Here is a 22,234-nt window from a genome sequence, read left to right as displayed (position 1 = left end):
TCAATAAAAAAAGAGAAATACGACTCCCCAGTTTATAACCAAACCACTCAGCCTTCTGATGTCACCAGGTGTTTTACCGTCCAAATAGGTGCCCCAGGCTCCTGTCCCACATGCACTGGGGGGCTCCCCAGCGGGCTGACAGCCAACCTCATGTTCACTTTTTGCTTCTCTGCTGTTCTCCCCGGGTTCCTCACAGTTTCTCAGGTCCAGCATGGACTCGCCTCTTCCTTCATTTCCTCCTGGGAAGGAAACCAGCTTTTGGATTCACCCAGACTGGAGTTTGGATCCTCCGTCCACCACTCTTAGGTGTCTGAGCAATTTGTTTTGCTTCTGGAAGCCTTCATTTTCTCCTCTGTAAAATGGAGTCAGTTACACCTGTTTCTCTAGGTGGCTGGGGGATCACCTGAGAACGTGGAGGTAGACGTCCAGCTTAGCATCTGGCCCAGGGCCAGCGTTCAGCATGGTTCCCTTTCCCACCCACCTTCCCTTCATCCCCTGTAGGGCCGACACGTGTGTGGTCTGCAGCCAGCTGGACGCTGAGCTGGTGGCCCCCGGGAAGGCCTCCTGCAGGCCTGGACACTGGTCCGCCTCTATGCCGGGGCCACTCCTTGTTGTCCAGACCGCCTGCCTCTCATTACAGCCGGTCTGTAATTAGACAGCTGCCTGGTTTCGGAGAGCGTGCCGCCCAGCACCGCCAGCTCCCGCCTCTGTCGGGGCTGTGTTCTTGTTGATGAGGCCTCAGCCCTGTGCACAGGGACATCTTTGGAAATGAGGCCATGTCGGTTCTCCGCATGGCCTTCCTTAATGCGAGGTTAACTGAGACAAGGCCTGTGTGACTTGGGTGGATGGAGAGAAGGATGCCAAGGAGGGTCCTGTCACACGAGGGCCCAAGACTTCAGTCCTGACATTGAGCGCAAAGGAAAGGGTCCTGGAAAATAACTGAAATGTGCTCCACCAGGCTGCAGCCACCTCCCTGCAGATTCGGGAACACGCTGGGGTTCCATGGGGTTCCTCTGTATGACTGTCCCCATCCTAACATCTCAGCCTGAGACCGAGGAGCCCAGGGTCCCAGGGCCAGGCAGACTTGGTCTGAGTCCTGGCTCTGCCTCTCGCCAGCTTGCGTGACCTTTGGCAAGTGATTTCACTGTTCTGAGTCTCAAATTCTCCAACCAGAAGGTACTTCTGCAGCTTGTTGTGAAAATTAAATTGGTGCAAACACATGGACGAATATCACTCTGAACAGTGAGTGACAGCTACTAGTGTTTTCTTTAGCCTGGTCCCGTCCTGTTCCTCCCTAAATAGGCCTTTCACATTGCTGTGCTTTGCACATGCGAGCCCCTCTACCCAGATCACTGATCTCCTACATGACTTGCTTAGCAAACTTCTATTGATCCTCCAAGGCCCAGCTTAAGTGTAACCTCCTCCGTGAAGCCTTCCCTGACTTCCCAAGCAGTTAGTTATTTTGTCCTTGGTACCCCAACGGTCATTTGCTTATACTTTTTATACCATCCTGCCACATTGTATGGGAGCTATCTGTAACTGTCTGTCCCATCTTTTCTGCGCTCCGCCACGCCCTGACTCCTTGACTTGGCTGTGAGCTCTTGGAAGACAGTCTCTACTTGCTCTTCCTCTACTTGCTCACGGAAGGGGTGCTTGTAATTCTGTAATCAATTGAATAAATGCGTGCACGGAACAAAGGAATAGATGGATGATTACACAAAAGGGAACATTAGGCAGAAATAAAAGAAAAACAGAGAAACTTGCTGTTTCACTACATTTTGCTTTACTCAAACCCAAGCTGGGCTTAGAGTTCAGGAACAGAAGGAAACATGTACCCTTCCAATCTCGTCTGTCCATTCAGTGAACGTGGGTGTGCGTATTCTGTGCCTGGTCCTGCCCCAGAAGCTGGGGTTTCAGCCAAGAATCAGACCCTCAGAGAGGCTCCGAGGTTTCAGTATAGGGTCTAGCTGGTGAAACGGACTTGAGGAAATCCACAGCCTGTTGGCCTGGTACCAAGCATGGGATTGCTGGATCTTATGGTAGCTCGATTCATAGTTTTTTGAACTCCAAAACTCTCCATACTGTTTTCTATAGTGGTTGCACCAAGTTACATTCCCACCAACAGCGTACAAGGGTTCCCTTTTCTCCACATCCTTGTCAATATTTGTTATTTGTGGACTTTGAGGTCTGGAGCTCAGTAAAAAGTGGCGATCATTTCATGACATATGTAAGTCAAATCATTATGTTGTGCACCTTTAACTTATTCAGTGCTGTGTGTCAATTGTATCTCAATAAAATTGGAAGGAAAAAAAAAGAAATGTCTACTAAACCAGCAATGATGACTATGGTAATGAAAATGAAAATAATGCTGATTGTATTAGTCAGCTTAGGCTGCTGTAACAAATACCATATACTGGCTGGTGTAAACAATACAAATATATTTTCTCACAGTTCTGGAGGCTGGAAATTTCAAGATCAAGGTCCAGCAGGGTTCAGCTTCTGGTGAGAGCTCTCTTGCTGGCTCGCATCGCAGGTGGCTGCCTTCTCACCATGTCCTCTTACCACTTTTCCTTGGTGTGTACACGTGGAGAGCTATGATCTCTTCCTCTTCTTATGAGGCCACCAGTCCTATTGGATTTGAGTCCCAGCCCATGATCTCATTTAAACTTAATTACCTCCCCAAAGCCCTATCTCCCAGTCCAGTCAAACTGGGGGTTAGGGCTTCCACATATGAATTTAGAGGGGACACAATTCATTCCATAGCATTAATGCAGCCATAAGATAGAGAGAACATTAGTACCTACTTCCTAGAGTTCTTGTGAAGGTTAACTCATGGCTGGCTCAATGCCTGGCACACAGCAGGACATCGGGGAATGTAGGATGTTATTGGGTTGATTGTGCCTTGATAGTATTTGCAGGTTTAACCTCAGGTAAACTTAGTCCACCCAACATTCTCCATTTCTTCACTTCTCCATCTTTCCAAATGCTGTCCCCTCCTCCCTTCTCCTCTCCAGGGTAACTCCTACTCTCCCTGAAGGATGCAGATCAGACCCCTTGGCTAAATTTCAGGGCCCTTCCTTCAGGTTCTGCAGCCCCATGGAGAAAGCTCGTCCTCCCATCGTAGCCCTCAGCACCCTGTGTTATAATGGTACCTGGTTCCTCACTGAGGCTGTCAGTCCCATGAGGGCAGCGGCTGGGCGTTGGTTTCTATAACCCAGCCCAGAGCCCGTTGCAGAAAGGGCTCAATAAGTCAGGTGAACAAATAAATCAGTTAACGATTGATTCATTGTAAGCCACCAACATAAGACAAGCCTCAAAAAAAAAACCCATTTTTGCAGAACAGATGTGGCCTTTATAACCTAACCATACCAGAAAGGATGTCGCCTCTCTCTTAGGAAAGGAACCTGGGCTGGTGATTCGGCCACAGTCGCTGGACTCATGGGAGCCCTAAATCCCTCCTGCTACAAATATCAAACTTTTCAAGGAACTTTGCCACAGGCCCCGAGATATTACAGCCAAGTGTATTATTTTCAGTGTGGGTGCCTGTCTGCCCGTCTCTGGCCTGAATCCAGGCCAAGCCCCAGGCACACCCCACGGTTGCATCCAGCCATCTTTCAGTCCCACCTCCAGGCATGTAAGGTAAACAAGAGGTCAGCCCAGAGGACAAAGTAGCATTTAAGCCTGAAGAATGAATCAGAGTTATTTAGAATGTCAGTCAAGGCCAATTACTGTAATAACCCCAAATCTTAGTGACTTAAGCTAATACAAGTCTGTTTCCTGCTCCTGTCACGGTCTGCTAAGGGTTGGTGGGACTCTGCTCCACACAGTCATTCAGGGTCTCAGGTTCCTTCCGTCTGGACCTTCCTCTAGGCCTTTGGAGTCTCCTCTCTTCAGAGAGTGGATGGGGAAATGGAGCAGGACTGAGCATGGGAGGTTTTAATAGGCCGAGCCTGGATATATCAACATACTTCACTCATGGGTCTGAACTCCATCTCTTGGTCACAGCTAGCTGCAATGGCTGCTGGGAAATGTAGTCCAGCTGCTGGGAAATGTAGTCCAGCTATATGCTCAGGAAGAGGAGTAACATAGGTATTGTCGTTGGGAGGGGTACAGGGAGGGGGATGTAGGGTACTTCAGATAGGGGAACTGTTGTGTGCAAAGGTCTGGAGGAAGGCTAGCAAAGTGTACTGGGGAACCAGCACTTAGGACCCCAACCCCTAAAGAGGGGCCATGGATAGGAGCTTATGCTCAAAGGACTTCAGCTTGAGTCAAATGGCTGAAGCTGTTTCCAACTCAGACTGTCAGGTAAGTCTGTTAGCATGTGATTTCATAGGATTTAAAAAATAACGTTTTAATTTTTAATTTATTGATCCATAACCCACTTGTATGGATCAAGATTTTAAAAGTGTGAAAGAGTAAATCATGGAATCTTCCTTCCACCCTCTCTCTTAGGGACCCACTTCGCCTCCCTGGAGGTGGTCAGTGCCCTCAGTTCCCTGTACGTTCCTCCAGCAATGTTTTGTGCACCTGTAAGTACTATATGTATTTATATTTTCCCTTTGCCTGTTTTTGCACTCACTGTAGTGTGCGATATCAAGTACCTTACTTTTGTTTGAGAAATTTTTTCATGATGGCATGTAAAGAGCATAGGATTCCATTGTATGAAATCTTAAGCCACCAAGATGGTTCCTTATTGATGGTCATTCAGGTTGTTCCCAGTTTACAAATAATCTTGCAGAAGTTAAGTTTGTACACGTAACTTCACAAATGATTGAGTCCGTTGCAGGAAAAACTCCTATGAATGGAACTTCTAAGTCGAAAGATCACTCTGTTCAAACATAACCAGACATGAACCACCAGGCCACTCCACCTGCCCTGTCTGGGCTCTTCCCTGTCCCACCCAGTGACACAGACCTGGATGACACCCCTGAGAGGGGTTGGGCCCTGCCATGTGGCCCCTGTCATGGTTCAGTGGGCAGGAATCACCCCTCACTTGAAAGATGACATATACTTTCGTAAAGTCTTGGTCAGAGGCTCTCAGCGAAGAGCATCCCTTGATTCTGTCCGTGGCCCAACCTAAAGGACACCTGTTTCCATGGCCTCCCTTCACTCACCAGCCCAGCCCCATCCCTACCCTCAACTCCAGCCCAGTGACTTCACCCTACCTCTAGAACAGAGGCAGAGCCCACAGCAGGCCAAGGAAGTTGCGGTAGCCAGAATAATGTTGCCTCTAAAGATGTCCATGTCCCAGTCCCCTAAACTTATGAATACATTGCCTTATGTGGCAAAAGGGACTTTACAGATGTGGCGAAGTTAAGGATCTTGAGCTGGGGAGGTGATCCTGAATGATCTGGGGTGGACCCAGTCATTACAAGGGCCCTTAAAATATGGAAGAAGGAGGTAGAAAGTGAGCGTCAGAGAGAGGTTAGAAGACGCTATGCTTCTGGCTTTGGAGATGGAGGAAGAGGCCACAAGCGAAGAGACGCAGGTGACCTTGACGAACTGGAAAAGAAAGGGATTGGATTCTCCCCTAAAGCTTCCGGAAGGAACACAGCTCAGCCACTGCCTTGATTGCAGCCCAGTGAGACCCACTTGGGCTTCTGACCTCCGGAAGTGTAAGGTATTACATCTGCATTGTTCTGGTCACTAGGTTTGCGGCCGTTTTTACAGCAGCCCTAGGAAACTAACACAGCAGCCCTCGCCTACCCCTGCAGCAGCCTGGTACCATCTCTCTCCTGACTCTCCAGTCTCTTCCCTTCTCTCAGAACACCTGGCCTCAAATCCCAGGTCTGCTTACCCACAGGGTGTCCTCCGGCACCCACACCATCTCTTTGAGCCTTGGTTCTCTCATCTGCCAAACACTGCTCAAAATCAAACTGGCCTCGCAGGCCTGCTGTGAGGGTTCAATGAAATTATGCTTGTGAAGTCTCCTAGCAACCGTGCCTGGCACAAAATGGCTGCTTGATGGTATTTTTAGTTGTTGAGCATAATTCTGTAACTTTCATTTGTGATTCTAGAACGCCCTCCTGCTCCGGCCCCGACTAGGACCCTGGCTCTCCCTGAGGGGTCAGTCCCTTCCTGTAGTGCTTGGACCAGCAGGGACCCTCAGGGAACAGACTCTCTCCTTCCCACAAGTCCCACGGGAAAACAGGGCCCTGAACACTGCTCTTCCAGCAAGGAGGAAACTCAACTTGGGTTCAAGGCCTTTCTCTGCCCACTTCCCAGCTGTGTGATGTTGAGGGAGGCACTCCACCACTCTGGGCTTCAGTTTCCTCCTCGGGGTGAGGGCTAAGTGTGCTGCTGGCTGGGCACATAGCATCAGCCACTGGTCTCCCAGACTAAGGAGGGGCTTCCTTCTCAGCCAGGACCCAATCCAGGTTTGGTGGACCCTGAGGTCTGTACAATCTGTGGCCCCTATCTGAGAAAGAGCGTCCATCCTGGAATTAATAAGCAAGCACAGCAGATCGCAGGACATAAGATTAACGTATAAAAGCCAATTGCTTTAACATAGCATTGTAAATTGACTATACTTCTATGAAAAAAAAAAGCATAGATTAAAAAAAGTCATTTGCATTCCTATTATATAGGAAAATGAGCAAGTAAAATTTAAGTTAAAAACATAATACCATTTACATGAGCACCCCGCCAGAATGAAACACTTAGGTATAAGTCTAACAGAATATGTTCAAGATCATATGAGAAAAACGACAAAACTGATACACAAAGTTAAGAAAACTACATAAATGAATATCGTCAAAATGTCAGTTCTTCCCAAATGGATCTATAGGTTTAATGCAGTCCCGATTAAAATCCTAGCACGTTATTTTGTGGATCTCAACAAAATGATTCTGAAGTTTATATGAAGAGACAAAAGACCCAGAATAACCAACACAGTATTGAAGGGGAAAAAAAGGCTGGAAGATTGACACTACCCAACTTCCAGGCTTGCTATAAAGCTGCAAAGTAATCAAGACAGTGTGGTATTGGCAAGGGAACAGACAGATAGATCAGTGGAACAAAATGGAGAGCCCAGAAGCAGCCCCACATAAATACAATGAAGCCATTTTTGAAAAAGGAACAAAGGCAGACAATGGAGCAGAGGTACTTTTCTCAACAGACGGTGCTGGAAACTGCTCATCCACATACAAAAATATGAATCTAGACATAGACCTTACACCCTTCCCCAAAATTAACCCAAAATGGGTCAGAGACCAAAATGTAAACCACAAAGCTATAAAACTCCTAGAAGTTAATAGAGGAGAAAAGCAAGATGCTTTTGGGCATGGTGAAACCTCTTTAGGCAGAACACCAAAGACGTGACCGTCAGAGACACAGCTGACAACCTGGACTTCGCTAAAATGAAAAACTCTGCTCTGCAAAAGGCAGCATCCAGGGAGTTAGGGAACAAGCCACAGACTGGGAGAAGTTATTTGCAAAACACACATCTGGTGAAGGACTGTTATCCAAAAGACACACGGAAGTCTTAGAACTCAACAGTAAGAAAGCACACAAACTGATTAAAAAAAAAAAAAATGGGCCAAAGACCTTAACAGACACCTGAGCAAAGAAGATACACAGATGACAAATAAGCATATGAAAAGATGCTCTACATCCCAAGTTATTAGGAAAATGCACCTTGAAACAGCAGTGACATGCCCCTATACACCAATTAGAATGGCTAAAAACTCAAACAGACAACACCAAGTGCTGGGGAGACAGTTTGGCAATTTCCTGCAAAACCAGACGTACTCTTTTACCATGCACTCCAGCAGTTCTGCTCCTTGGTGTTTATCCACAGGAGTTGAAAACACACAGAAATTTGCACACAGATGTTTATAGCAGCTTTATTCATAATTATCAAAACTTGGGAGCAACCTAGATGTCCTTCAGTAGGTGAATGGATAAATAAATTGCATTACATCCAGACAATGGAATATTGTTCATCCCTAAAAAGAAATGAGCTGGCAAGCCATGAAAAGACAGGGAAGAGCCTTAAATGCATATTCCTAAGTGAAAGAAGCCAATCTGAAAAGAAAACATACTGTATGGCTCCAAATATATGACATTCTGGAAAAGGCAGAACTATGAAGACAACAAAATGTGGTTGCCAGGGTTTGGGGGAAGGGGGTGATGCCAGGGTTAGGTGGAACACAGAGAATTTTTAGGGGAACAAAAATACTGTGTAGGATATTATAATGACGGATACAGGTCGTTAGACATTTGTCCAGACCCGTACAATGTACAACACCAGGAGTGAACTGTAATCTAAACGATGGACTTCAGGGGATTATGATGTGTCAGTGTAAGTTTATCCTTGATAACAAATGTACCCCTCTGGGGAGTGGTGTTAATAACGGGGGAGGGAGGCCACTCACATGTAGAGACAGGGGTTATACGGGAAAAACGTCCGTCTCACTGTTGTTGTAAACCTAAGCTGCTCTAGAAAAACAAAGTCTTTAAAAAAAAGAAAGAAGGAAAAGAAAGTAAACTTTCACAGACCTGAAGGAGGGTCTCAGATGGAGCCAGTGGCAAAGAGGGTCTCTGAAACTTACACTCCGGTAGTTTCTGTCTCCTGCTCTCAACCCCTTCTCCATGTGCCTGCTCCAGACAGCTTCCAGAAAAGTCCCTTCAACCAGCCGAGGAACTGTCAGGGGCAGGGACCCCCTCTGCCTCCCCCAGTCTCCAAGCATCCTTGGTAAGTGAGTAAGAGGTCTTATGAAAAACAAATGCAGACTTTCTCGGATGAGACTGGTTCCCTGGGACAGAGGGAACAGCTAATCTCCTTGCCCTGACGGTAGAGTTGTCGATTTTGGCAAACAAAAACATTAGATACCTGATTAAATTTGAATTTTAGAGAAACAACAAATAATTGTATAGTCTTAGTGAGGGACACTTTGCATGGGGCAGTCAGCAGGGTGTCCTGTGTGTCATCTGGCAGCCCTGTCTCACAGGGACCCAGCAAAGTCAGCTTCAGTGCCATGGGATGCTATGTTGATTTTTAGCAATGGGGCTCCTGTGTCTTGTGTCTCAGACAAGGATGTGGCTATTCAAACTCAGGGTGTGTCTTTCAGAAGTGTCCCTGGTCTGGAAGGTGGGTGGAGACACCTGATCTTCAGCAGAAGAGTAACCAGTAACAGAAGGGATACGGGGCAGCTGCCCCCGCAAGCAGGACAGTGACTCAGAGTCAGCCTCAGTCAGACCACCGGGGCCTGAATGACTGACCCTGAACTGTGGGACTCTCACCTCTGTTTCTCCACCTGTAAAATCATGGTTGCTATGTTCTTGGGTGCTATGAGCATGAGGTAGGAAAACATATGTATGAAATATTTATATAAGAATCAGTGGTGAGTATCCTTATGTTAGGTTTTTATTGTCAGCTAGTTAGGAGGAAAGAAAAAAATTTTTTTTTCCCAAACTATTGGACCTGCTTTGCTGAAATGGGTAGGTGGGGGCTCTCACGCACGTGCGTAGTCACCAGCCGGGCCCCCTCCGCGCGGAGCCCTCTGTTCTGTGCTGAACAAGCCTCTGTCCTCTGTTCCTGCAGTGGGTTCTGGCAGGCTGCCCACTGGGCTGTTTTTCCAGGGATCCACCCTGGAGCCCCCCATCGCTTTGCCTCTGACAGCTGCACAAGCTGCTGTTGTTCATCTCCGACTCTGCTGGTTCTGCCCTCAGACACAGCCGGAGCATCGCTGGGGCTGCTTCTGCTTGTCCCTGAAGAGTGACCACGGCGCACTGAGCTGTGGGTTGCCCTCGACCTGGTACATTTTGTCTTACATGAGCCTTGCAGCCGCCCCCTGAGAGCCAGCGTCAGCACACCCACTTCCACAGATGCGGAAACCGAAACTTGTGCAAAGAACACCCTTTGAGCACCTATTCCGTGCTGGCGCTTCATATGCCTGATCTCGTAGTTGACAGTGGGCAGATTTTGTTGCTGCTCTTCCTATTAATGTAACACATTCAAACATCAGATAAGCAGGGTATTAAAAATAAGTCTTCGTCCCCAGGTTCCAGAGCCCTCATCTCTCCAGCAGGGTTTCTCCTTTGGAGCCAGATAATTCTTCGTTGTAGGGCTGTTCTGTGCATCTTTGACCTTCACCCACTAGGTTTGAGCAGAAGAACCATCCTGGGGCTCTGTAAGTGGCACACCTCCCCCCCAGACAAACTGTGACAACCAAAAACATCTCCAGACTTTGTCAGATGCCTCTGGGGGGCAAAATCACCCCTGCTGAGAACTGTCGCTCTAGAATAATCACTGTTAATAGCTTCCTGAACATCTTTTTAGAATATCTCTGAGCATGTGTGTACCTTTATTTTTCAAACAAAGATGGATTAGTATATACAACTCTTAGAACCACTTGCTTTTTTTTACTTAACACTGTGTCGTGGACATCTTTCTGCACACGCACACGCAAACCTGCATTTCGCCTTTGAACAACTTCGGGCTGTTTCTTTGTGGGAACGGCACCAGGAGCAAGAACACAGAAACCGGAAGTCTGACAGTCAGACCGGGGTCCAGGCCCCACTCTTCCTCCCGCTTAGCGGCTGGGTGACCTCGAGTGGGTTAATTCATCTCCATGAGACTCAGTTTCTCTAACTCTCAAACTGGAGGAGATGATGGGTCCTGCCTCCCGTGGCTGTGAGGGGACCAATGAGCGAATGTTTGGGGAACCCTGGGCACAGTGCCTACTTCTCGGATGAGTCTGCAGCTCTTATATGCCACACAGTATTTGTCTTTACAGTGAGCCTGGGGTGGCGGTGTTATGCTCGCTTCACGTCAAGGAAACTGACCGAAAGACTCCTTCTGCTGATCAGCCCGTCCACCCACCGCCTTGAAGACTGGTGCAGTTGGCTGATGTCACGGGTGTCGAAGTTGTAGGGTGTGGCTTTGTAAATAAGTCCCCAAAATCTTGATCAGGCCGTCTGTCCCTCTCCGGCCCCTCGGTCAGCAGTACTGGCCCTGGAACAGGCTTTCTGTGTTATTTCCAGCTTTGTTTCTTACTTCCCTCCTAATTTACCTCTCTGGATTCCAGTCTCCGCATCTGGAAAATGAGGTTCAGTGATTTTTTTCCCAAGGCTTGTCCCAGCAGCAGAACCATCCTGAGATTCTGCTTTAAAGGCCACTGGGGAATTACCCCACGGTGACACTCATGCTTAATGAAAGCTTTTATTGACTGTGTATCTCCTGTGTCCGGGACTTTTCATACATCATCTCATTTTGCACCTGACAGAGAGCCTTGGAGGTGGGCAGTGCTGTCCCTATTTTTCAGATAAGAAGACTGAGGTCCAGAGACGCACAGTGATGTGGTCGACATGTCAGGGCCAGTGAGTGGCAGAGCTGGGACTCCAACTCAGGCTGGGGTCGAAGCCCGTGCCTCCTGCGCCCCTCCCCCTGCCTCCATCCTGTATCTCGTGGCTTACAGGTTTAGGTGTTTGGTTTGGTTTTGTTTTTAGGCGAACATTGTTTTGTCTGGACTACAATTCAGCTCAGGTTTATGGAAAAAATAACATTCATAATAACCCGGGTGACCTTCATGTTTTAGCAGCAAGCTCGGTACCCTCTCCTCCTTTGAGGAGAAAGCCCCTGTGCCACGAGCATTTGCGTTAACTTTCACAAAAAGAAGCCGGAGGCAGGTATGTTTCTTCAGCTCTCCTTTGAAACGGAGAGAGTGAGGAACAGTGATGTTCCTGAGGCTCAGGGCTGAACTCTAAGGGCATGTTGAAATCCGGGAGAGGTTGCCTGCGCTGATTTCCTTCGGATATTAAGAAGTCTGTCAGAAGGCTGCTAATTGCCAAGGCTTCCCAGAGCTCAGAGGAGCTTCCCAGAATGCACTGTGAGAGAAAAGGACAAAGGCAAATGAGACGAGGCTGCGTGGACCCGATTCCCTTTGTTCTGCATGTGGCTTCAGATGTGGGCCTGCAGCAGCCTGGCGTGATGGGAGAAGATACATGTGCAAACATTCTGTATGCTGGATAGTGCAGTGAGGAGGAGGTGGGGAGGGAGAGGATGATGGGGGGACTCAGAAGGCCTGGATTCAGGCTCAGCTCTGCCACCAGCTACCTGGGTGACCTGGGGGAAGTTGCTTATCTGGTGGGCCCCACGGTCTCAGTCCCTAAGAAACGGTTGGACACTAGGCTATCTCAGTGCCTCATTTGGGTCTAACAGAGATGACCTTGGCCCATACAGTGCAGGCCTCTGTCTCCTAGGAGCACGCTCTGAACAGCAGCAATGGGAAGAAATGATAAAAGGAGCTCAGATCCATTAAACACTCAAGGGGGGCCGAGCCCTGTGCAAAACATTTTTGCATGGCTTGTATCCCCAGTCTCCTAATGAATGCAAGAGCTGGACATTTTAACGTCCTCACACTTACAGGTGAGGAACCTGAGGCTCAGAGAGGCTAAGTGATTTGCTCAAGTCCCGGAACTAGGAAGTGGCAGATCTAGGATTCAAACCAGACACTCCTTCTTAAGGGCAGCTCTAGGTAGCAGCAACAGGCCTGGATGCAGGGGTGGACACTGCCAGGCCCCATCGCCAGCCTCTCACCCCAGGATCCAGAGCGCCTAAGGCTGACCTCTCCCAGTTGAGTGTCCCTGTAACGGAATCTGCTTAGAGAGGCCCCAGCAGCCAGAAACCTGAGCTGCTCCCAGACCTGCCCCTGAGAGGGGCTGGAGGACAGCTTGGAGCTTGGAGGTCAGTTCACACACCACCCCAGCTCCTCCCTAGCAGGCTGAGTGGCTTTTGGCCCTTGTTAATGGCGTCATCTCAGATCAGTGCCAGGGGAGCCACTGGCCATGTGGGGCACTCGAGGAGGGGGTGGTGGCCCTTGGTCTCTTTGGTTGACACACCACCTGCTTTGAGTTGGCATGGCAGAAACCTCAGGTGGAAGGGCTGCCCAGGTGCAGGAGTCAGTTTCATTTCCGCGTGTATATTACTTGCAAGCCTGAACCACAGCCTGCCTGAAAATTCCAGACCACACTCCCAGAAGCTGACCTGATCAAATATTCATGGACTCTGATGGTTGTCATCCTCATGAATCCCATCATCTGTGTTTATTGCTTTGGTGCTCTTTTACGAGAGTGATTTTCCCTCCTCTGCTGTGAGCCACATTTTCACCATCCTCCAAAAATATCCGGCTGAGAGCCACATAGACAGCTGTGGTTTATCAGACCTGTGCTCAGGCTTCAACTGGGGAGAAGAAAGAGAGCTGAAAATTAATTCATGTATCAGGCGTTGATTGTGGTGATGGAACCACTTAAATATTTGTTTGTACAGGTACACGGCATGGAAGGAAAAAACTCTTCCAATCAGATACCGGGTTCTGAGTCCCACAGCTCCCTTTTCAATGTGATAATAATAGCTAATATTTAGACAGGATTTATCGCGTGCCGACAGAGTACTCACTTAACAAATCTGCGAGCTGGATGTTATTATCATCACCTCCATTTTTCAGATGAGGAAAGTGAGGCACAGAGAAGTTAGTAACTTGCCCAAGTTTTCAAAAATGGCAGAAAGCGATTTGCTAAGTGCAATTTCTGCTTAAAATGAGGGGTGGTAATCCCCAGTTTATCAGAGTCTTAGGAAGATTAGATTCTGTAAGAGAGGAGTACAGAGCACATGGAATGTTCTCCCTCATCCTTCCCTCCCTCCCTCATTCTTTCTTTCTTTCCAGTATTGATCAAAGTCGTCATGATGTCAGGTCTAGTGCTAGGTCCGGGAGGGACAGCCTGAACAGGCAAACCACGCCCTCCCCTGAGAGTCTGCAGTTTTGCAGGGAGGCGGGCAGTAAGCAATGACCCTCACCTTGTCTCATTCTCCCCTGGTGTCAAGGACGGCAGCAGCTCCCCTCCTATGGCTTCTGCCTCCTCCCTGGTTCTGGAGAGGGGAGCGATTCTTCTTGGCAGGCAGAGTCAGAGAATCTTTGCCATCTGTTACCCCTTCCTTAGCATTTTATGCGAGCAAAACTCTGACCCAGGCAGATGCCAGAGAAGTGGACGACGTGTTTGCCCAACGTCGCTCAGGGAGTCAGCAACTAAGCCAGGATTTGATCAAGTGTGTCTGACCCAAGCCCCACGATAAGGTGGTGCATTCCAAACTCAGGCCACAGTGATGGGTTCAAAGTCCCTCCTCACTTTGAGCCCAAATCCACAGCCAGCCATTTGCATCCAACCGCCTCCAGCAATGGATCCAGAGTTGAGTGCCATGTTCCATAGACAGAAGTCATCGCTTTTAACACCATTCTGGCAAATGTTTGGCGTCATGACTGTGACCTCACTCAAGATCCCTGATCCCTTCTATCTTCTTGTTAGAAAGGATGTTGAGTTGCCTTCCCTTTCCTGGGATTCTTCCTGGATCTGCTACCCTTTATCAAACTCCCCTGTTATGCAGGATGCCTGACATTGAATGGGCCACTACAGAGGAAGGCTAGAGCGCAGGTGTGACAGGCTTGTCACCTTCCATAGTGAGCGCTTACTCTCAGCTTCCCTGCTGGGCGCACCCAGTGCAGCAGCAGCTTGGAGTCAGCTGGAACCCCTAGGCAACAGGCACACCTGCTGCCACTCAGGCAGAGCTGTGCAGGCACCCGTGTACACTGAGCACCTTGTGGACTTCAGGCTTGGCTCACATAACCGAGCTCAGAATCCTCACACAACTCAGTTCAGAATCCTCACCCCATCTCTCCAAGGCAGGCTTATTAGCCCCATTCTGCTGGTGAAGCAGCTGAGGCTCAGAGAGGGGCCATAGTTAGAAGCACAGAACTAGGTGAAATTCCCCAATCTGGCGCCCCTGGGGTCAAGTTTCGAGTCCCATTGGGCAGGACCTACAACTACCCTGTGAACATCGTGTGATGGGATTCAGTCTCTCATACTTGGCGTTCACAATATTTTGGGGTTCTGAGTATTTCCGGACCCTGAGTTGGGCTGTGACCTCTACCTTTGTCATTTCCAGAATGTGATCATCATGACGTTCATAACTGTCATGAACAGGACACTGTTGAGTTCAGAGTCCCGAAGTCCCCACTGGAGACCTGGCTCCCTCTAGCCTCTGCCACTGGCCAGCACTTTTGAGTCTTGACCCAAAGACAGTAAGGAATCCAACAAACCTAGTCTCACTGCCCCCTCAAAAATTCTCCAGCTCACGCAGATGAATACTGTGTGAGACCACTGTGGTGGATGTGGGTTGTTTTTAACCTACATCTGTTCCTCTTTTGGGATGAACATTTTATTTTCCTTCGGAGAAGAGGGTAGATTAAAATATTGCTTCTAATTCTTCATTCCCATATAACAGAATTATACATTGTCCCCTTAATTCAAGGGTTTTCAGTGCTTCTCAGCAGAGTGGCTGGAAATTTACCTTCCCATGGCACTCACTGTTTTTGGGCTCAATCAAGAGACTTGCACTGATCGATGGGATGTGGATGGACACCAGGGAAGCAGAGGGTCTAAATGTGCCCGTGTGGTTTTAGTCTTCTGTGTGCCTGTCATCTGAGATGAGAAAATCCTGTCTCCTGGTCCACACGGGATGAGGAATCCATGGCGCAGACCCAGTTCAACCTGGAGCCTGGAGCCAAGTCCAGGCAACTCCAGCAGGGGCACAATTTGTCCTCAGATTCATGAGCAAGAAAAAAAATGCTTGTTAGTGCGAGCCACCAGGTTTGGTGGTGGTTAACCAGAATGAGCACAGTAATCCCCAGTTCCTACAGGACTGCATCCCCACTCATTCCATCCTCAGCTGCTGGGATGGGGCTGGGTACCACCCAGCGGGGAGACCATGACCCGGGTGCGGTCAGTAGGTGTCGCTGTGCTGGTGACTCTCCATTTGCCGTCCCTTTCCCATCCACTCTCTGCCCAACTCCTGTCTGCTCCAAGCCCAGAGCCCCCTCCTCACCTGCAGTCCCCCTTGGGCTGGTAACATTGTTTTCTTTCCTTGCCCCTCGGGCCAACAGGGAGTGAGAAGGTCCCTCTGTACTACCCCCAGCTGCCTCAACACCCCTGTCGGCTCCCTAACTCACCCCACGTCTCCGAGAACAGATGAAACCAGACTTTCTATTCAGAATCTCCCCCACGTGGATTCTCTGCTTCCAACTGGGATTCCACCTGGCCCAGGATCACACTCCTGATTCCAACTCCTGGATGCATGTGGGCAGGCTGCTTAACTTCATTTTTCCCCCATTTGACAAAAGGGGATGATACTGTTGCCCTTTCAAGATTGTTGTGGGAGAGGACTCAAATCAGGGATGGACAGCGCCTGGCCTTGAGCTTGACTCACAGGGGTTGCGAGACCGGTCAGTTCCCCCAGCCCAACTCGCCATGGCCGGCATCTAATGCAGTGCCTGGCGCTCACTGAAGCATTAACAAATATTTGTTGTTTGAAAAGCCCTATGGTAGATTTTCTTCCTTTGACCTTTTGATTATCTTCCCCCTTGAAATAGCAGAGTAAGGCCCCTAGTGCCATGGTGACAGTCTCTATAGAAATCCATAGCTTGTTCTCAGCACACCCACGGATGCCAGTGGGAGGCTGGCATAGATTTGGACCAATGGAGAGAAGGCAGGTTTAGCCTTGTCCTGGTTACAAAGAACATTTTTTTTCCCTCTTTCAAATGGCCCTTCCTGTCCCCAATTCAGCATCACCTACGTCTCTCCTAATGTGGGTTAATTTTCCAGCAGCTCCTAGAAAGAGTGTATTTCCAGTCTCTCCTGGGAAAGACAGAAGAGCTTCAAACAGAATAAAGCAGGTTTCAGTGGAGAGTTTCGGAGCCTGCCGAGGAGTCAGGCTGCTCTGATCGAATTCCTGCCTGGGGTGGGAGTGTGTTTGCTTGGAGCAGGTAACCCTTTTGGGTGCTGTACTCAGAGGTTAGAAACAGACTTCTGCTGCCACCAGAAATCCTAGCTGTTTTAGCCTTGTCTGTGTCAAGCTCGCCCTGGTCAAGGTTGGAAATATATTCATTTAGGAATGGAAGTCTTTTATGAAACCAAGGAGGGCCTCTGTCCCTTTAAGAGGGTCCTTGAGGAGGGACAGCCGGAGAATCACAGAGATGAGGGCCAGATGGCCAGTAAAGCGGATGGCAGTGAGTTAGGGAGAGGACCAGCTGGGCTGTCTGCTTTAGTCACCTTGAGATGGAGAAGACTTCAGCCAGTGGCTGCAGTTGGAAGATCTGGGTGAGGGCTGGGCACCCTGATCCAGGGACCTCAAAATGGTCTGGCTGGTCCCACTTTCTGCCTGAACTGGGACTAGACCTGGGAGACGGGAGAAAGCAACCAGAAAAGCATGCGGGTCGGACAGGTCTGGGTTGAAATCCTAGCTGTGTTCCCTGGACAGTGAGATAATCTGTCTGAGCTTCTGTTTCTTCATCTGTAAAATGGGATGATAACCCATCTCAGAAATACACTGTGAGGTAAGTACAAATAACGGGTAGAGTACAGGGCATGGGGTAGAGTAGATGCTCAGGAAATTGTAGTACCCCCCTCTCCTTCGGAGAGCATATTCATAACTTTTTAACCAAGAGGAGCATAAGGGAAAATCTTTCTCTGAGACCCTGGAGTCTTGGTGATTTAAAAGTGAAATCCCCCAATCCTGCTGAAATACCTTACTTAGAATGCAGGTGTGTGACTTAGGACTGGCTTATCAACTTCTGTAACAGAAAACTTGGATAATAGTGGCTTAAACAAGAAAAAGATTTTAACTTTCCTCTCATCTGAAACTGTAAACAGTCAAGGGCTGGAGTGGCGGCTCCTTAGCCATTTCCTCCAAGGAGCCCAAGTCTCCTTCCATCTTTTTGTTCTGCTGTCCTTAGATTGTGGCTTCCCCATCAAGGTCATTGTGTGGTCATAAATGCTGCCACAGCTCTGGCCATCACGCCCACATTCCAGGCACCCAGAAGGAGAAAGAGAAGTGCAAGAGGGTGTGCCTCTCAGATGAGTCAGCATTAAAAACAAACAAACAAAAAAAAAGAAACTACTAGAAAAACTCCACTCAGTGATTTCCACTTATAGCATATTGGCCGCCCTCTACAGCAAGGGAAGCTGGGAAATACACTGGGTGGGTGGACCCCCGCAATGATACAGGGGTTCTATTAGCAAAGAGAAATAGGGGAGTGTTTTCCCTGCCATAGCCAATGCCAGAGCTTCTTTGTTTCACTGGAAAGGTCTGCCTGGGCCAACGATGGGAACAGGAGAGCATCTTGCAAAAGCCTGGTGCTCAGTCGGTGGTCAGCAAAGGCTGGTTCCTGTCCCTTTCAGCCTCCCATTGGAATGTTAGTGAATCTAACATTAGCTTACATCCCACTTCAAATGATACACAGATTTTTATGAATCAGAAAGGCTCAGAGTCAGAAGCTCAGGTGAATTACACACTGGTTCCATGTAGAGAATTTACCACAACCCTAAGACGAACCACTGAAATTGAAAATATGTTGCATTATCTCACACCTGCCTACCTTATCAGCTACATTGGTTACCTGTCCCTGGGGTAACCAATTACCCCAAAACTTAGCCAAGTAGAAAACAACACTGGTTTACGATGTCACAATTTCTGTGGGTTCAGGAACCTGGGTGTGGCTAAGCTGGGTCCTCTGGCTCCTGGCTTCTCACAAGACTGCAACCAAGTTAGCGACTGAGGCGGCAGTCACCTCAAGGCTCAACTCAGGGTGGAGCCAAGCTCACTCATGCGGTTTGTTGGCAGGATTTAGTTCCTCGCTGGCTGTTGGCCGGCCGGAGGTTTCCTCAGTTTCTTGTCACATGGGCATCCTTGTAGGGTAGCTCCCAATATGGCAGCTTGCTTCATTTGAACAAGCAAGTGAGAAAGCCAGAGACGGAGTGGGAGCAAGAGGGAAGACTTTTATAACCTCATCTTGGAAGCGTTTTTCCACTGCTATCTTACTCTGTCAGAAACAAGTCACTAGGTCCAGCCCAAACTGAAGGAGAGGGAGGGGGAACATTTTAGAAGTGCCAGTCAATGTCCTGCTTCACCTCACCTTCACTCTCAGGATTCCTAACATAAGAGTCTATTTCCTTCCGTCAACAAGCTCAGCTCCTCCTACCACAGGGCCTTTGCATGTGCAGCTCAGTCTGTGTGGTATCTCTTCCCGCCCTCCCTGCCTGATTCTATTCATTTTCAGATTTCTTCTCCAGCCTCATTTTTGCAGAGAAGCCTTTCCTGGCCACCTTTCTTCTGAGTCACAGGAAGAAGAGGGGCCTGAAACATGTCTCTGCCCTGGGTAGCCCCAGGGAGTAACCTTCAAGAATAAGCCTGGACCCTGACTGTTCAGTTCCCCCTCTTGAATGGTTTGCTGCATTGGGTTTGCTGTGGTAGCCATAATCCTCAAACAGGCAGACTTTGGATCTAGCTCCCTGATTCCGGGCACCTCACCTTGGGTTGCCCCAGATGTCAAAATAGGGGAAAGAGACATGTCCCTGTTTCCAGTAAGGGCCCAACTCTGAATACATGTGTTTTTCTGGCCAAGATGCTTTTCTTATCTATATTCATTTATTCATTCATTTATGAGGGGTATAACTTTCAGTCCACAAACTCAGGTGTGGAATACATATATATTTCTTTATCATCCCTAAGTTCAGTTTCTATCTTGAGCCTCCATTCTGCCGGGGTGGATCACAACGGAATCACAGTCAGTCCATCCCCTCCATTTCCCAGAGGCTGCGTCTATCCTTGGGGTGCAAAGGTGACGGACAGAAGGCCACTTGTTGCTGATGTCACCTTCAGTGGCATTTATCATTCTGAGCCAACACAGGTCACCCTGGAGCTGTCCCTTGTTCTTATCTGCAGCCTCTCTCAGGTCACGTGACTGTGTGACCTCTGTGACATTCTGGGGTTCATGATACTACTTCTTATGCCTCACAGGATTGTGGGAAACTCTGTGAGATGTCTGAGTTCCCAATCACCTAGAGACGCCATGCGGACACTTCTGCTCTTTGGGGCCCTCCTTCCTCCCTGGGGGTCCCCCTTCCCTTCTGCTCAGAGATCCGACAGGTTGTCTCTCTGGGGACTTTGCCTTTGTCTCCGCACCTGGCCCTGGGAGAGAGCACACAGGCCTCCTTGGCTGGGACAGTCACTTTCTCACTCCTCCCCCTCCCGGTCCTTTTCTGTACAGCTCAGGGGACTGTCGGGGAGTGGGGAGCACCTGGCTCTGCTCCTGCCTTCCTCCAAATGTTTTTAACTAAGAGTTCTTTCCAATCTCCTGAGAATCTCCTCTTAGAAACCCCAGAGCCAAGAAAGACGCCTGACACCGGGTGATAAGTGACGCCGGAGGGCGTGGAGGCCCCGAGGAGGCGCCCCATCTGGGCTGACCAGACGGGAGGGGGTGGGCCTGGGAGGCAAGAGCTGAGCTGAAGAATGAGAAGAGTTAGATAAACAAGGAAAGGGCCGTCCAGCCACGAGAAGGGCCTGTTTAAAGGTGGGGAGGAGTGGAGCCGGCCTCCGAGTGGCTGCTGTGGTTGGAAGGGAATGCAGGTTTTGTGCCTCGGGGAGTAGCTTTAGATAAGGTTGGAGGAGTGAGCGGGGATCTGGTAACAAAAGGTCTTGAATGTCAGATCTAGACATTTGGATTTTATCTTCAGGAAATGTAGATCCATGGGAGGATTTTTAAGCATGCTGCCATGGCGGTGGCTTTGTGCTTTAGAATGTTCTCTCTGAGCCAGGGTGGAGGATGGGCTGGAGTCAGGGTACCAGTGAGGAGCCTGGTGCAGCCACGGGGGCAAGGAAAGACGGGGCTCAGTGGGCAGATGAGAGATGGCGAGCAGGGGGCCAGTTCCTCGGAGACTAGCAGGCAGGGCCACCTGGACTTGGTGTCTGAGGGATGTGGGGACACGGAGAGCCAAGAGTTCAGGACGACTCGGATGTGCCATTTACTGAGTTGGCAAGACGGCAGCCCCAAGAAACAAAGGTTGGAGAGGAGCTGAGAGTTTAGTCTGAAGTCCGGTTTGGAGTTAGGGTTCTGTGGTTGGGGAGACTCAGTTCTCCAGTTCTGAACCTCAGTGGAAGGTTCTGGAGCAGAAAAGCCCACATCAGAAGTGTGTCAACGAGACAGCCTCCGTGCTTTCTATTAGTGCTATGGGCTGTGGTCAACGAGGATGTTTCACCAGCAGATGACCACCATAAAATGCAGACTGAAGAAGAGAGCCACCCCCCCAGGGACCCAGGAGCTTGCTTCCTGCTCCACTGTCCTCTGGACTTTTGGTCTTTGTGCTGGTCCCTCTTGCTAGCGGATGCGTGCAGCATCCTCAACTTCAACATCTCGGTGGAAATGGCCAGTTTTCCAGGAAACGTTACATTTTCCTGGTTCCGCCAGGGTATTGGTATTGGCACTTGAGGTGACATTTATCTGTAATCCCAGTGTGGACAAAGTGTGGTGTGTCTAGCAGCATTTTAGTCGGACTGTGAAACATCTGGAAGGTGATGGGGAGACAAGGGAATCGTGTGGTCCTTGGCGCTGAACAGACCTGCATCCTGACAGATGCTGAGTAGGTCACTTCTCCTCTCTGAATGTCCCTTTCAGTGTCTCTAAAATGGAGACAGTCAGGGACTGTGAGTATTTGGAGAGATGACTTTTGTACAGTGCCTGGCACAGCTCCTGGCACACAGTGGCCCCCTCCTTTGCTGTGTTAGCACCCCTCCCTTCCCACCCACCTACTCTGTACGAGGAGAAGTTGCTGTTTTAATGAATAACACCAAGAGAAGACCAAATTCAGTCCCATGAAATGAACTGACAATGGTAGAAATTCATGCAGATACTGAGGGGTGGGGGAGAGAAATTTGTGGTGGCAAGAGTAGGGAAAATGTAGGTTGCTATAATGTGATTCCATATAAATTTTAGGATTATTTGTTCTGGTTCCATGAAAAATGTCCCGGTACTTTGATAGGCATTGCATTAAATCTATAGATTGCTTTGGGTAGTATGGGCATTTTAACAATATTAATTCTTCTAGTCTAGGAATATGGAATATCTTTCCATTTCTTTAAATCATCTTTAATTTCCTTAATCGACGTTTTATAGGTCTCTGAGTATAAGTCTTTCACCTCCTTGGTCAAGTTTATTCCTAAGTATTTTTATGTGTATGATTTTAAAGGGGATTTTTTGAAAACTTTCCTTTTCTGATATTTCACTGTTAGTGTAAAGAACTGCAACTGGTTTCTGTATGTAAATCTTGTATCTTGCTACCTTGCCGAATTCCTTTATCAGCTCTGGTAGTTTTTGTGTGGAGTCTTTACGTTTTCTATATATAGTAT

At 48.7% G+C, this 22,234-nt stretch overlaps 1 long non-coding RNA gene across 2 annotated transcripts in view; it reads left to right on the top strand.

Annotated features, from left to right (window-relative positions):
- Nucleotides 1-22,234, top strand: part of LOC123613430 (uncharacterized) — a 463,022-nt gene that overhangs the window by 403,401 nt on the left and 37,387 nt on the right. For both annotated transcript variants that reach the window (XR_012501545.1, XR_012501555.1), the window contains exons 9-10: nucleotides 4,453-4,529; nucleotides 8,608-8,695. This is a non-coding gene — a long non-coding RNA (uncharacterized LOC123613430). The remainder of the gene's footprint in view (nucleotides 1-4,452; nucleotides 4,530-8,607; nucleotides 8,696-22,234) is intronic.

This window comes from Camelus bactrianus, chromosome 22 (genome assembly GCF_048773025.1).
Source record: "Camelus bactrianus isolate YW-2024 breed Bactrian camel chromosome 22, ASM4877302v1, whole genome shotgun sequence".
In the NCBI taxonomy this organism is placed as follows: Eukaryota; Metazoa; Chordata; class Mammalia; order Artiodactyla; family Camelidae; genus Camelus; species Camelus bactrianus.
This window is presented reverse-complemented; position numbering and strand designations above follow the sequence as displayed.